Raw genomic sequence first — 11,865 nt, 5'->3', positions numbered from 1 at the left:
TCACCCTTACATCATCTTCTCTTCTGTGTGTCTGTCTTATAAGGATGCATGTGATTATCTTTAGGGCCCACCCACACATTCAAGATAATATTCTCCTCTCAATATCCTTAACCTACTTACACATTTTTGCCTTATATGGTAATATTTACCGGTTCCGGGAATTTGGATGTGGACATATTTTTTGGGGGACCATCATTCAACCCACTACAGGTGGTAGTGGAAACCAGAAGAGACTGTGAAGCTACAGAAATATGCAGATGATTGAAAATAATCTAAAACAAAGAGCGGCAGGTCTTTGACCACATAAATGCTGAGTAAGGTTGACTCTGGGCCCCACACTGGTTCTGCAGAGGAGGTTGGGAAGGGCTGGAAAATAAGTAAGCCCTGAAGTCCTAGGCTCAGGGGCCACATTTAGACCAAGGCCATGAAGAACACACGAATAATTTTCTGCTAGAGTCTCCATAGTGCATTACTTACCCAGCTTCTCATTTTCCTCCTAGGTCCCTCTGTGCCCCAACATTTGTGTGGGCGTAAATTGCATAGTTCTCTTCTGGGGGTTGAATTGGAAAATGAGGAAAAGGATAGGTCTTCTAAAGTTTGGTTGATTTTTGCTTATGGAAGTACATTTCCTACCTGAGGCATACTGGGAGTCCCTAGAGGACTATCAGTTACTTCTTAAGCTAGGAGACATATTTATGGTTGGCAAGAATGGTCCCACATCATCAGAGGATCCTCCCTGCTGGCTCCCTGGGTGCTCATTAGTTTGGTGTATCAGAAACTCCCCACCCTTTGCAGAAATGAACAGTTCAGCAGAAACCAAGCTCATCGAATTCAAATTTAATTAAATTTGGAGCAATGTATTTTAGTCTTTGGTTCTAACTACAGTAATGTTGCTGTGTATGATAGCACAGAAAACGTGGTTAGTTTTAGCGGAAGGAATTTACAGAATGGCACTGGCTGATACAGATGGAATGCAGAGATGCAGATCTAAGTTTCAAAACGTTCTAGTGATCAAGGGTTTTCTCATAAGGCAGCCATCTAAAATGGAAACCACTCTTCAGGCAAACAATCACATCCCCAAAAATGAAGTTAATAAAAATATGTGTGTAAAGGAAAATAAAACACTACAAAACAGTACAAAGAAGATAAAAGAGTAACAATCCTAGTCAGGGTAGACTGCATTTCATAGTCAACAACACTAACTCTTGGTATCTTTCTTAATCCAATTAAAGTGATTTCTTACAATTCAGATGTCTGGAAGGAGGCCTCCCAAGTGATGACTCAGGAGTCCAAGATCCTTCCATCTTAGGGTGACACCTCTTATAGGTCAGAATTTGGCACACTGTAACCTGCCAGCCAAATCTGGCCCCCAGCTTGCCTTTTGTAAAGAAAGTTTTATTGGAACACAGCCATGCTGTCTGTGGCTGTCTTCGTGCTACAATAGCAGAGTTAAGTAGTTGCTATAGAGGCCAAATGGCCTACAAAGCCTAAAGAGTTTACCACTCATCCCTTTATAGAAAGCAAAACAAATAACACACACACACACACACACACACACACACCCACCCACCCCAAAAAACCCTCTGACCTCTGCCCTAGGGCCTCGGATTTCTCAGTGGGAAAGAAGAAGAGAGAGAGCAAGCATCACACTGGAGGCTATTTTGGGTCAAACTTGGAGGAGTTTGAAGTCAATTCTGCCTATACTCGAATGGCCAGACTCAGCAGGAGGTAAGGGAAAAAGCGAAGGAGGGGGAGATGACAGGGAGAAAGGAGAAGAGAGGAAAGAAGGGAGACAAAAAGTTGACTTCAAGTCAGTAATTATTTGCTTAAGACCTCACAGACCAGAGCCTTCGAAGCATGGAGAGTAATCAATCTTTATGCTCCGTAACAGACTTGTCTGGCACCAAGGTGAAAGGCATCAGGCTTTTCCCTGAAGGAGGTGTCTGTCCCCAGTTCACCTGAAGGGCCCGGGGCTCAGTGTTTCTTAGTGTTAACCTCAAGCAGGACAGGAACTCTATGGAACATAGATGAGTTCAAACCTGCAAAACACAGGTGCTGAGGAGTAAGTTCTCTGTCCTCTCTTCTCTGTCACCCCATTGACCCCGGGTGCTTGCAGGACTCCCCCGACCCAGATTCCCTGACCCCTGATCTTTTCCTTGTACTCAGGTCCCAGATGCTTTTGAGAGCAGGGTCTGGGAGGTAAGCCTCCCTTAAGAGTAAGGCTTAAGAGTCAGAAATATTTGGATTCACATCTGTGCAGGGTCCAGCCCTTACTAGCTGCATGACCTTGGGCCAATCACTTAACTGGCTTTCACTCCTCATTTGCAGGGTGGAGATAGTGAGGATTAATTTAGAAAGTGTATGTTAAGGGCATATTGTCTGGTAGATAGTGTCTACCCCATAAGCATTAGCCCTTTTTATTATTCTCAGCAATGTTGGAAGGGGTCAGAGGAGGTTGGAGATCATTTTATTATTGAGAGGTCCAGGGCTTGTGGCAAGAAGAGGGACCCAGTTATATCAGCTGCCCTTGTAGTTGGCATCTTCTAACATGGTGGTGATCACACTGATGGATACCGTGTAATGCGTTCATTCATTCATTCATTCATTCATTCATTCATTCATTTGACATGAAAGTACAGAATGTCTACTATGTACTAAATTCTGTGTTAGGAATTAGAGTTACAATTCTAAAAAGACATCAAAATGTTTGGAAAAACGTAACAATTGTGACAAAGACATGCATGCCATGTGAGTGGTGCATAGGGCCATGAGCCTGGGGCTTGCAGGGAGTGGGGGGATCTCCTGAAGCAATGGAGCCTGAGCAGAGTCAACCCCTGTGCTTGGCACCCCTCAGCCCCTTGGGACTTCTTGTAAGTTGAACATGCCACATTAGTTCCCATCTCAGGGCCTTTGCACTTCTGTTTGTTCTGCCTGAGTCCACTTTCCCCATGTCTGTGCATGGCCGGCTTCTTATCATCCTTTAGGTCCCAGTTCAAATATCTCTTGCAAAGGCCACCCAGGACAAATGTCTTCACTTCATCCCTCCTTCTTCTCTGCCCAGCTCTCACTCCAGGGCACGGAGCCTTTTTTATTCTCTTCATAGCGTTTATTACTAAGGATGACCATTGTGTCACTAAATTGTTTCTGCTTTGTCTCTCTCCCCGCTGTAGAAGGCAAACCCCATGAGGGTAGAGCCCTGAGTGGCTTTTTTTGCTCAGAGGTGGATCCTCAGAGCTGAGGGTTGGCTCCACATGGAGCAGGAACTCAGCAGACCTTTGTTGCCTTGCCCAGGCAGAGGGTGTGAGGCCAGCAGAAGGACGGACACCTGAGTTACAGGGCAGAGCCTGAACCAACAAAGGGTGTCATGGAGCCATTTGGCATGTGGGGAAAGAATGAAGGACACAATAGTCAAGTCTCTGTTCTTGGTCCGAGGGGAGGGGAGTTGTGGCTGCGCAGCGCTGCCCAGGACCTCTGCATGTTCTTCTCCAAAACGATGCAATATGTGTTTTCCTGAGTTCCCTCCTCCGGTGCCTCGAGCTGTTTAAAGTAGAAATGTTCTCATTCCCTGTCAGAGCTGCATAAAGAGTGAATTATCGGGCAATTTCAGAGAGGACATTTAGGAAGAAGACATCAAATTTAAGAGGTTGCAATGAATGTTCAGAGGTCAAAATAATTGGGGAAATGACTCCATGATTTTTCTTTTATAAAGGCAACACAAATAATGAAATAACAAATGTGTGAAGCCCAGGCCTTTCTTCTCCTCTGTGTATTTTATGCAGCATAAAAATGTGTCTTTGGAGCTTACTTTGAGTGATTTAAAAACCAGATGGAAGCCAGCGAACAGGCTGCATCTGTCCATGTAAAGCTGTCATTTATCTCCGGGGTAAGTGAGTAGAAATGGCGTCCATGTGCTTCTTCCCGAATGCAGAATGCAGAGCATTTAGCCTCTAGCTAACACACAAATAATTCCTATGCATGATGAATCCCTCCAATAACAAGGCCCTGCAAAGGCAGGATCAAATCATAGTCATCAGTTCCTGGTATTCTTTTCAAATGGATGCCTCAGAGTCTTCGCAGCGAGCACCCAGACATGAGTTGAAGGAACTACTTGCTATTTAGTCTGCCATTTATTCTTTTTTTGTGGTTGTTCTTTTGGAAGCATAATAGATTAAGCCCAAACTCCAAATGTGATCTTTGAGAAAGGCAGAAAACTGTCAACTGAGCAGAATTCATCACCCAGAAGTGTGCAGCAGGGGGGACTACCCCCACCTGCAAAGCACTCGGACTTCAGTAGCTAAAGGCAAGGAAAGATGCATCCAATTCATATCAGACGTGTACCCCTGACCCGTTCATCCTTATGCATGCAAAACTGGATTGGTTATAATCCTCAGTTTGCAGCACAATACTGCCATCATGCACATAGTTTTTATTTATTTTAATTTATTTATCTCCCACCCTCAGTTTCAGCCTTCTTCCAAAGAGGCTCCCTGTCTTATATACCAAAAAAGCATATTTCGTCATGTATTTCATTCTGCTTCTCCTGTTTTCACTTAAGGTATCCTTCAGGTACATTGTGTTGATTTATACTTCCTAGTCTTTAACAGATAGACGGTCTTTGAATAATTCTTTGAGTATTTCACACACTTTATCTTCCTTCCTTCCTTCCCTCCTTCCTTCCTTCCTTCCTTCCTCTTTCCTTCTTTCCTTTCTTTCCTCTCCTTCCTTCCTTCCTTCCTTCCTTCCTTTGCTTCCTTTTCCTTCTTCCTTCTTCCTTCCTTCCCTTCCTTCCTTCCTTCCTTCTTCCTTCCTTCCTTCCTTCCTCTCTCTCTCTCTTTCTTTCTTTCTCTCTTTCTTTCTTTCTTTCTTTCTTTCTTTCTTTCTTTCTTTCTTTCTTTCTTTCTTTCTTTCTTTCTTTCTTTCTCTCTCTCTCTCTCTCTCTCTCTCTTTCTTTCTTTCTTTCTTTCTTTCTTTCTTTTCTTCTTTCTTTCTTTCTTTCTTTCTTTCTCTCTTTCTCTCTTTCTCTCTTTCTCTCTTTCTCTCTTTCTCTCTTTCTTTCTTTCTTTCTTCTCTCACCCAGGCTGGAGTTCAGTGGTGCGATCTCGGCTCACTGCAAGTTCCACCTCCCAGGTTCACACCATTCTCCTGCCTCAGCCTCCCAAGTAGCTGGGACCACAGGCGCCGCCACCACGCCCGGCTAGTTTTTTGTGGTTTTAGTAGAGACGGGGTTTCACCCTGTTAGCCAGGATGGTCTCCATCTCCTGACCTCGTGATCCACCCTCCTCAGCCTCCCAAAGTGCTGGGATTACAGGCGTGAACCACCGCACATGGCCTATCCCCTCCTTTCCTAATGCTCACTTAGATTATCTCTAACTTTATTATCAAACTAATACTATGATGAACATCCTTTCATCTATTTACTTGTGTTTTTACCTGTGAAAGCTTCTTTTTTTGTGAAAGAGCTAATGTGGGACTGAGGTTCTCCGAGTCACCAGATACTTCCCAGCTTTTCTCCACAGCAGTTTTCCTTTCCACCAGTAGCTGGTGGCGCTCCTCCACGGCCCTCATCATCCTATGACTTTCAAACCTCTGCCTGTTGGGTATACAGTCGTATCTCACGGTATTTCAATGTTCGTTTTCTCGATGTGACTCTGTGCAACTCTTCAATCCCTATTAACTAGGATTTTTTCTTCTTTAGAGTGTCTATTCCTAACTTTTATCCATTTCCTTATTAACAGCCTTTCCTTTTTCTTGCCAATTTGCTGGAGTTTTCTCTGTATTCTGGATATTAATACTTCTGTCAGTTATTTACATTGTAAATTTCAAGGTTGGGTATTTATAGATACTCCTTGACTTACGATGGGATTATGTCCCCATCAATCCATTGCAAATGGAAAATATTGTAAATGAAACCACAGTAAGTTGAGGATCACCTATGTTCATCCGAAGATAAAAATAACTCACAGGCAAGACCTGAAGTCCTGGTATTTTCATGTTTCATTTTCTGAGTGTGCAGTACAGAATAAACACTCCACACGTCCTTCCTTCAGCCAGCGAATCCAGTGAAATGCAAATAAATGGAGAAGTAGAGTAGATTCATGGTGAGAGCAGGGCTTGGAAGTCCAATGGCCCTTTCTGTTTTGTAATCAATTCTAGCTCAGCCGCTGCTCAGTGGTGTGACTTGGGGCAGGGTGCCCATCTCTGAGGACCTTGTTTTGCACACCTGTCTCACAAGGTGGAAGTGGGTGGTGGGTGGGTCAATAAAGGGCTGATACAGCATAGAGACGAGATTCTAAACAGGAAGCAAGGACTTTTCCCTTTACCTGGAGCACCCGGTAGAAGAGAATGGATATTTGAAATAAAAACCGTGGAGCCTGCAATAATTTAAATAGGCAGAGCAAAGGAGCTACTCCCTAATCAATCTTTTATCTTTTTTATTTTTTTGTCTTTCCCTGAGAGAAATGGAAGTAAACTTGGCCATTAAACAAAACTCAACACTTAATGGCACTTTAATCAGATAAAGATAGTGTGTGACTTATGATCCCATTTTGTCTACATACAAAATATATGCGATGGGTGAAGTTGCTCATGTCTGTATCCGTGGATGTGTCTGTATCTGTATATTAGCCCTTCTTCTATGCATATTGAATGAACACATGCCTGAATAATAGTGCTTATTTTTAAGTCTTGAAATTATAATTCAATTTTAGTTTTCCTTTTGCATAACATTTGTTTCTACCTTCTCCAGAGTTAACATGTAATTATAGGCACAATAACAAAAAGTACAATGTATTAAAATAACATTTATAGAGCATAGCAACTTAGAAAATGCTTACAATGTGTTAATGGAAGTAACCTGTTGCAAAGCTGTATATCCATTCTGATTACAATTGTCGTAAAAACAAACTTAAAAAAAATCCATAAACAGAAAATAGATCAGAAGGAAAATGCCCAAATGCTAGTAAAACTTATGGCTGTACATGGCTAGCTGTGAGTTTCTCTTTTCACTGTTTTTCTTCCTCTTTTATTTTTTTTTCTCATCTCCTTCATTCTTGCCTTCTTCCTTTTTTTCTCCTTCTGAAATATGTTTATTAACCTTATATTGACTTTTTTAAAATTATACTTTAAGTTCTAGGGTACATGTGCACAACATGCAGGTTTGTTACATATGTATACATGTGCCATGTTGGTGTGCTGCACCCATTAACTCACCATTTACATTAGGTATACCTAATGTTATCCCCCCTCCCCCCACCCCACAACAGGCCCCAGTGTGTGATGTTCCCCTTCCTGTGTCCAAGTGTTCTCATTGTTCAATTCCCACCTATGAGTGAGAACATGCAGTATTTGGTTTTCTGTTCTTGTGATAGTTTGCTGAGAATGATGATTTCCAGCTGCATCCATGTCCCTACCAAAGACATGAACTTATCCCTTTTTATGGCTGCATAGTATTCCATGGTGTATATGTGCCACATTTTCTTAATCCATTCTGTCATTGATGGACTTTTGGGTTGGTTCCAAGTCTTTGCTATTGTGAATAGTGCCACAATAAACATACATGTGCATGTGTCTTTATAGCAGCATGATTTATAATCCTTTGGGTATATACCCAGTAATGGGATGGCTGGGTCAGACAGTATTTCTAGTTCTAGATCCTTGAGGAATTGCCACACTATCTTCCACAAGGGTTGAACTAGTTTATAGTCCCACCAATAGTGTAAAAGTGTTCCTATTTCTGGAACTTTATATTGTTTAAAACACCATTCAAGTCTGGAAAACCTTCAATAATATGTAGAACATTTTTTAACAGAAATCCTCCTTTAACCAGAAAATTCTACATTCCATCCCTCCAAAACTCAGGTTAATGATGGATATAAAAGGAATTTTATGAAATTTTTGCAAAGCAGAGAGTCCCATTTGGGAAGCTGCTCATGCCTGTTCCAGGGTATGGCACATGCATACACCAATACACCATGTGTACACACATGTGGGCCATTACACACCACACACACACATACACACACACACACTCTTCCTCTAGTTTGAGCCACTTAGGCACCAAGTTGTCACCAATGGAGAATTGCCCAGGTAAGTGGACCCAGGATTATTCTGTTGGTTTGGTCAGCACTGCCCTCAGGTAGAAAGGCTGCCATCTCCTTGTACCTGTCCGCTTTATTCCCTGATCCTTGTTGTGGCTTCACCCTTTATCCCTGCTTGGACCATGCTGCTTGTCCCTTGAGCCAGAGCTTCACCCTTTATCCCTGCTTGGACCATGCTGCTTGTCCCTTGAGCCAGAGCATTTGCTCTGTCCCCTGCATAGAACATTTGGGGTCAAGGGAAGGTGGAGAGAACACACAGTCCCACTTGACCAGAGGGGAGGGCCTGACCATCACCAGCCTGACGACTCCAGGGTAGCTTCTGCCTCTGACATCACAAAGCTGGTGTCACTGCTTAACCCTAACGCTGAATCCCCTGGTCTGGGTGGAAGGGTTATGCAGGCAAAAAGACCCAGCCTGAATTGATCACAAAAGCCACCTTTGAAGGAGCCTTGGAGCTGAACTTTCTCCCCTCTGTCTACCAGCGCTTTCTGGTCCTCCTGTGTTTAATCAACAGTGTTCTTTGAAAGATAGTGGTCAAAGACCCCAACTTCCTTCTGAAAGATTATTATCACCAGGTGAGTGCTCCCCAAGTCCAGATGCTGCCTTAATCATTTGGAAAAGTGTCTTTTCGGTATGAGCCATTGTTTCGCCCCTTACAATTTCATCAGGATGTTTTAATTATTTTTTTCTTATCAGTAGTCAGTCTATATTCTTATTATGAGACACATTAGACATTTGAGCCAGGCAGCCTAGATTTAATCCCCACTCTGCCAGTCATTGGTAAACTTGGCAAACTAAAAATGCGCTGTGCCTCAGTTTCCTTAGCTCTAACATGATAACAAAGACAAGTCACTGTGGGGACGAAACAAGTTGTTCATCAAAAGTGCTTAGAACAGTGCACAATACATAGCATGTGCCAAATAAATAGCACTCATATTATCATATTACGCAATACTATTATTTTATTATTGTACTATGCATTAACGCTTTATATTACTAATAAGAATATAACTATTATTATTATTGATACTACACAATACATATACATTACATGGTATATTATTGTTATTTAATACAATATTATTGAGACATTATCGCTACCACAATATTTTTCACCATTACACACATTACCACGACACATTACATACTCATTATAAATCCCTTTACACACATTTCACGCATTATCACTCATTACTAAGATTATATTACTAATACTACTAATTACTACCACGACATTACCATAATTTATCACACATTATTTCAATGAGAGCACATTTCACACATTACTATTATAATACTTTATTGGCCATTTAATTTTATTACTACTTTACTACTATTACTACTTGACTCGACACATTATCAATGAGCACATTTACTTGTTATTAATGACATTATTTACCATTACTTTATTATTATTACTTATATCGATTACTTATTATTTATTACATTTTATATATTTTATTATTACTTGTTACATTTATTATTTACTTAATTTATTACGACACATTACTTTACTCGACACGACATTATTACGACTGACACACATTATTAATACGAGACCGGACACGCATTACACAGAGCATGACACACATTGTTATTACCACATTATTACTTTACTTTAGCCATTACTTTATTACGACATTAATGTCATTATCACTGCCCATCACCACACCATAATTGTCACCATCGTCATCATCCTCACCATCATTACCATCATGCTGATGATAGTGCAGTTAAGAGTTTGGGCTCTGGACTCTGACGGATTCTAGTTTACATCTCAGGCTCACTACCTATTAGTTGTGCCACCTTAGCTAAGTCATCTAATCTCTCCACCCCTCAATTTCTCCACTAAAATAGCATGCAGCGCCTTCTTGGTGGTGGTTGTTACAATGATTGAACTAAATTATGGGCCTAATTTACTTAACACAGTATCAGATACATGGTAAGTGCTCAATAAAGGTGTGCACATATATATCATATAACATACATATGTCATATATCTCAACATACACATATACATATGTATCTACATGTATACATACACACATATGTGTATGTATGTACATATGTGTATGTATGTACACATGTATATATGTGTGTATACTATGTTCTAATGAGTTTTTCTTATCAAACTTTAAGAATAAAATTAAGTCTTCTTATATAAGCCTCTTTTGTTATTACTTGCGTGACATTTGAAACTCTGTGGCTCCCTTTTCCTTCCTTGTGGGATTCCCCCAGCGCTTGCTCAGGTGCTAGGCAGGGAAAGCTGGTGTTGAGCTATTCATCAGTGGATGCTGGCTTTGTGGCTCTGAAGACCAGCCTCCAGCGGAGTTGACAGGACCACATTAACAGGTGCAGGTTCAGGGCTCACAGTGCAGTATCTCCCTCTTAGCCACTGCAAGCCTCCCTGTGCCTTCACGGCACTTATTCGTGCTCCTGGCATCAGAGCAGGTGCCTGGCACCCTGCCACCCTGTCTTGGGGTAGTTACATTTATCTTCTAATTTTTTTCTCCTAAGAATTATGGGAATATTCTCGAAAGCACAAAATACCACAACTTTCTTGAAAGCTAGTTGCTTTGTTTTGTTTTTGCTGTGTGTCCTATACAAGTCACTTAACCAGTGTGGGCCAGAGTTTCCTCTGGAGAGCCTGGGTATGTGGGTTGGATTGCCACCAGGGAGCGTCACACATTAAAGGCATGCATATTTATTGAGCATCTATTGTCTGCTGGCCACAGTGCCCCCTGCTAAGGATGGGTGGATAAAGATAATTCTTGCCCAGAGGAAACTCACATTTTAATGGGAGACATCGCATCAATAGACATTTATATATAGACCTGGTAAGTACAGAGGCAGATGAAAAATAACAAGTGTGGAGATAAAATAAAAAAGCATGATAGGCGTGGAGAGTATAAATAGGTCAGCGTTGCTGAACCATAAATTGTGACTCATTAATTCCTGCATTGAACGAGTATCCGCCTGAACACCGGTCATGTGCAGAGGATTCGGAGAGGAGAGAACTGGAGCTGGAGGTCCTTCCATGCTTCCTCGGGTCACTGCCTCAATCCTGATCATGAGAAATAGCTGGGGGCAGGGTTGAAAAAAATCAAAATTCTAGACACCCTCCCTGGAGATTCAGATTTAGTAGGTCTGTTGAGACCAAAGGGTCTGAACTGGTAATGAGCACCCCAGGGGATTTTCTTACTGAGCAAGTTTGGAAGCATTTTCAGCCGGCAGTGACAGGGCTGATTAGTTTTTAGCCAGTGTGAGGAATGGGTCTTGGGTGGGGACAGGAGGCAAGGAGGTCCCGAGAGGCTGGCAGGTATTCCCGGTAGCGGGGATGCGGGAGCGAGGATGATCTGAACAAGGGACAGATGCTGGATTCAGTGGGAAGTGGTGGTGGCTGAGGGGGTGTGGGAAGCAGGTTTTCGCTTCTCTGGGAGGGGTGGATTATCCTAATGCCAAAGGCTGAGGCAGAGGATTCTGGAGGGGGAACAGGTTAAAACAGAATCCCAGTGAACCCATCTGTGGACATTTTTATCTAGTGGAGTTTGGAAATCTCTCTAAGTCAGCAATGCCCCCCACTCTGTTCTGTGGACCACCCTCTAGTTATTTTAAACACAACAAAATTATAATTTCAGAACATCAAGAATTCAAAATCCACAAACACTTCACACTCTCTTTGAATCCCTTCTAGATGAACTTCTGATAATATTTAAATTCTACCCACAAGGCCTTAGCCTGAAGGTGGGAACTTCAATTGTGTGAGTGT

The sequence above is a fragment of the Papio anubis genome, chromosome 16 (assembly GCF_008728515.1).
Source record: "Papio anubis isolate 15944 chromosome 16, Panubis1.0, whole genome shotgun sequence".
In the NCBI taxonomy this organism is placed as follows: domain Eukaryota; kingdom Metazoa; phylum Chordata; class Mammalia; order Primates; family Cercopithecidae; genus Papio; species Papio anubis.
The sequence above is the reverse complement of the archived record's forward strand: the minus strand, read 5'-3'. Positions refer to the sequence as shown.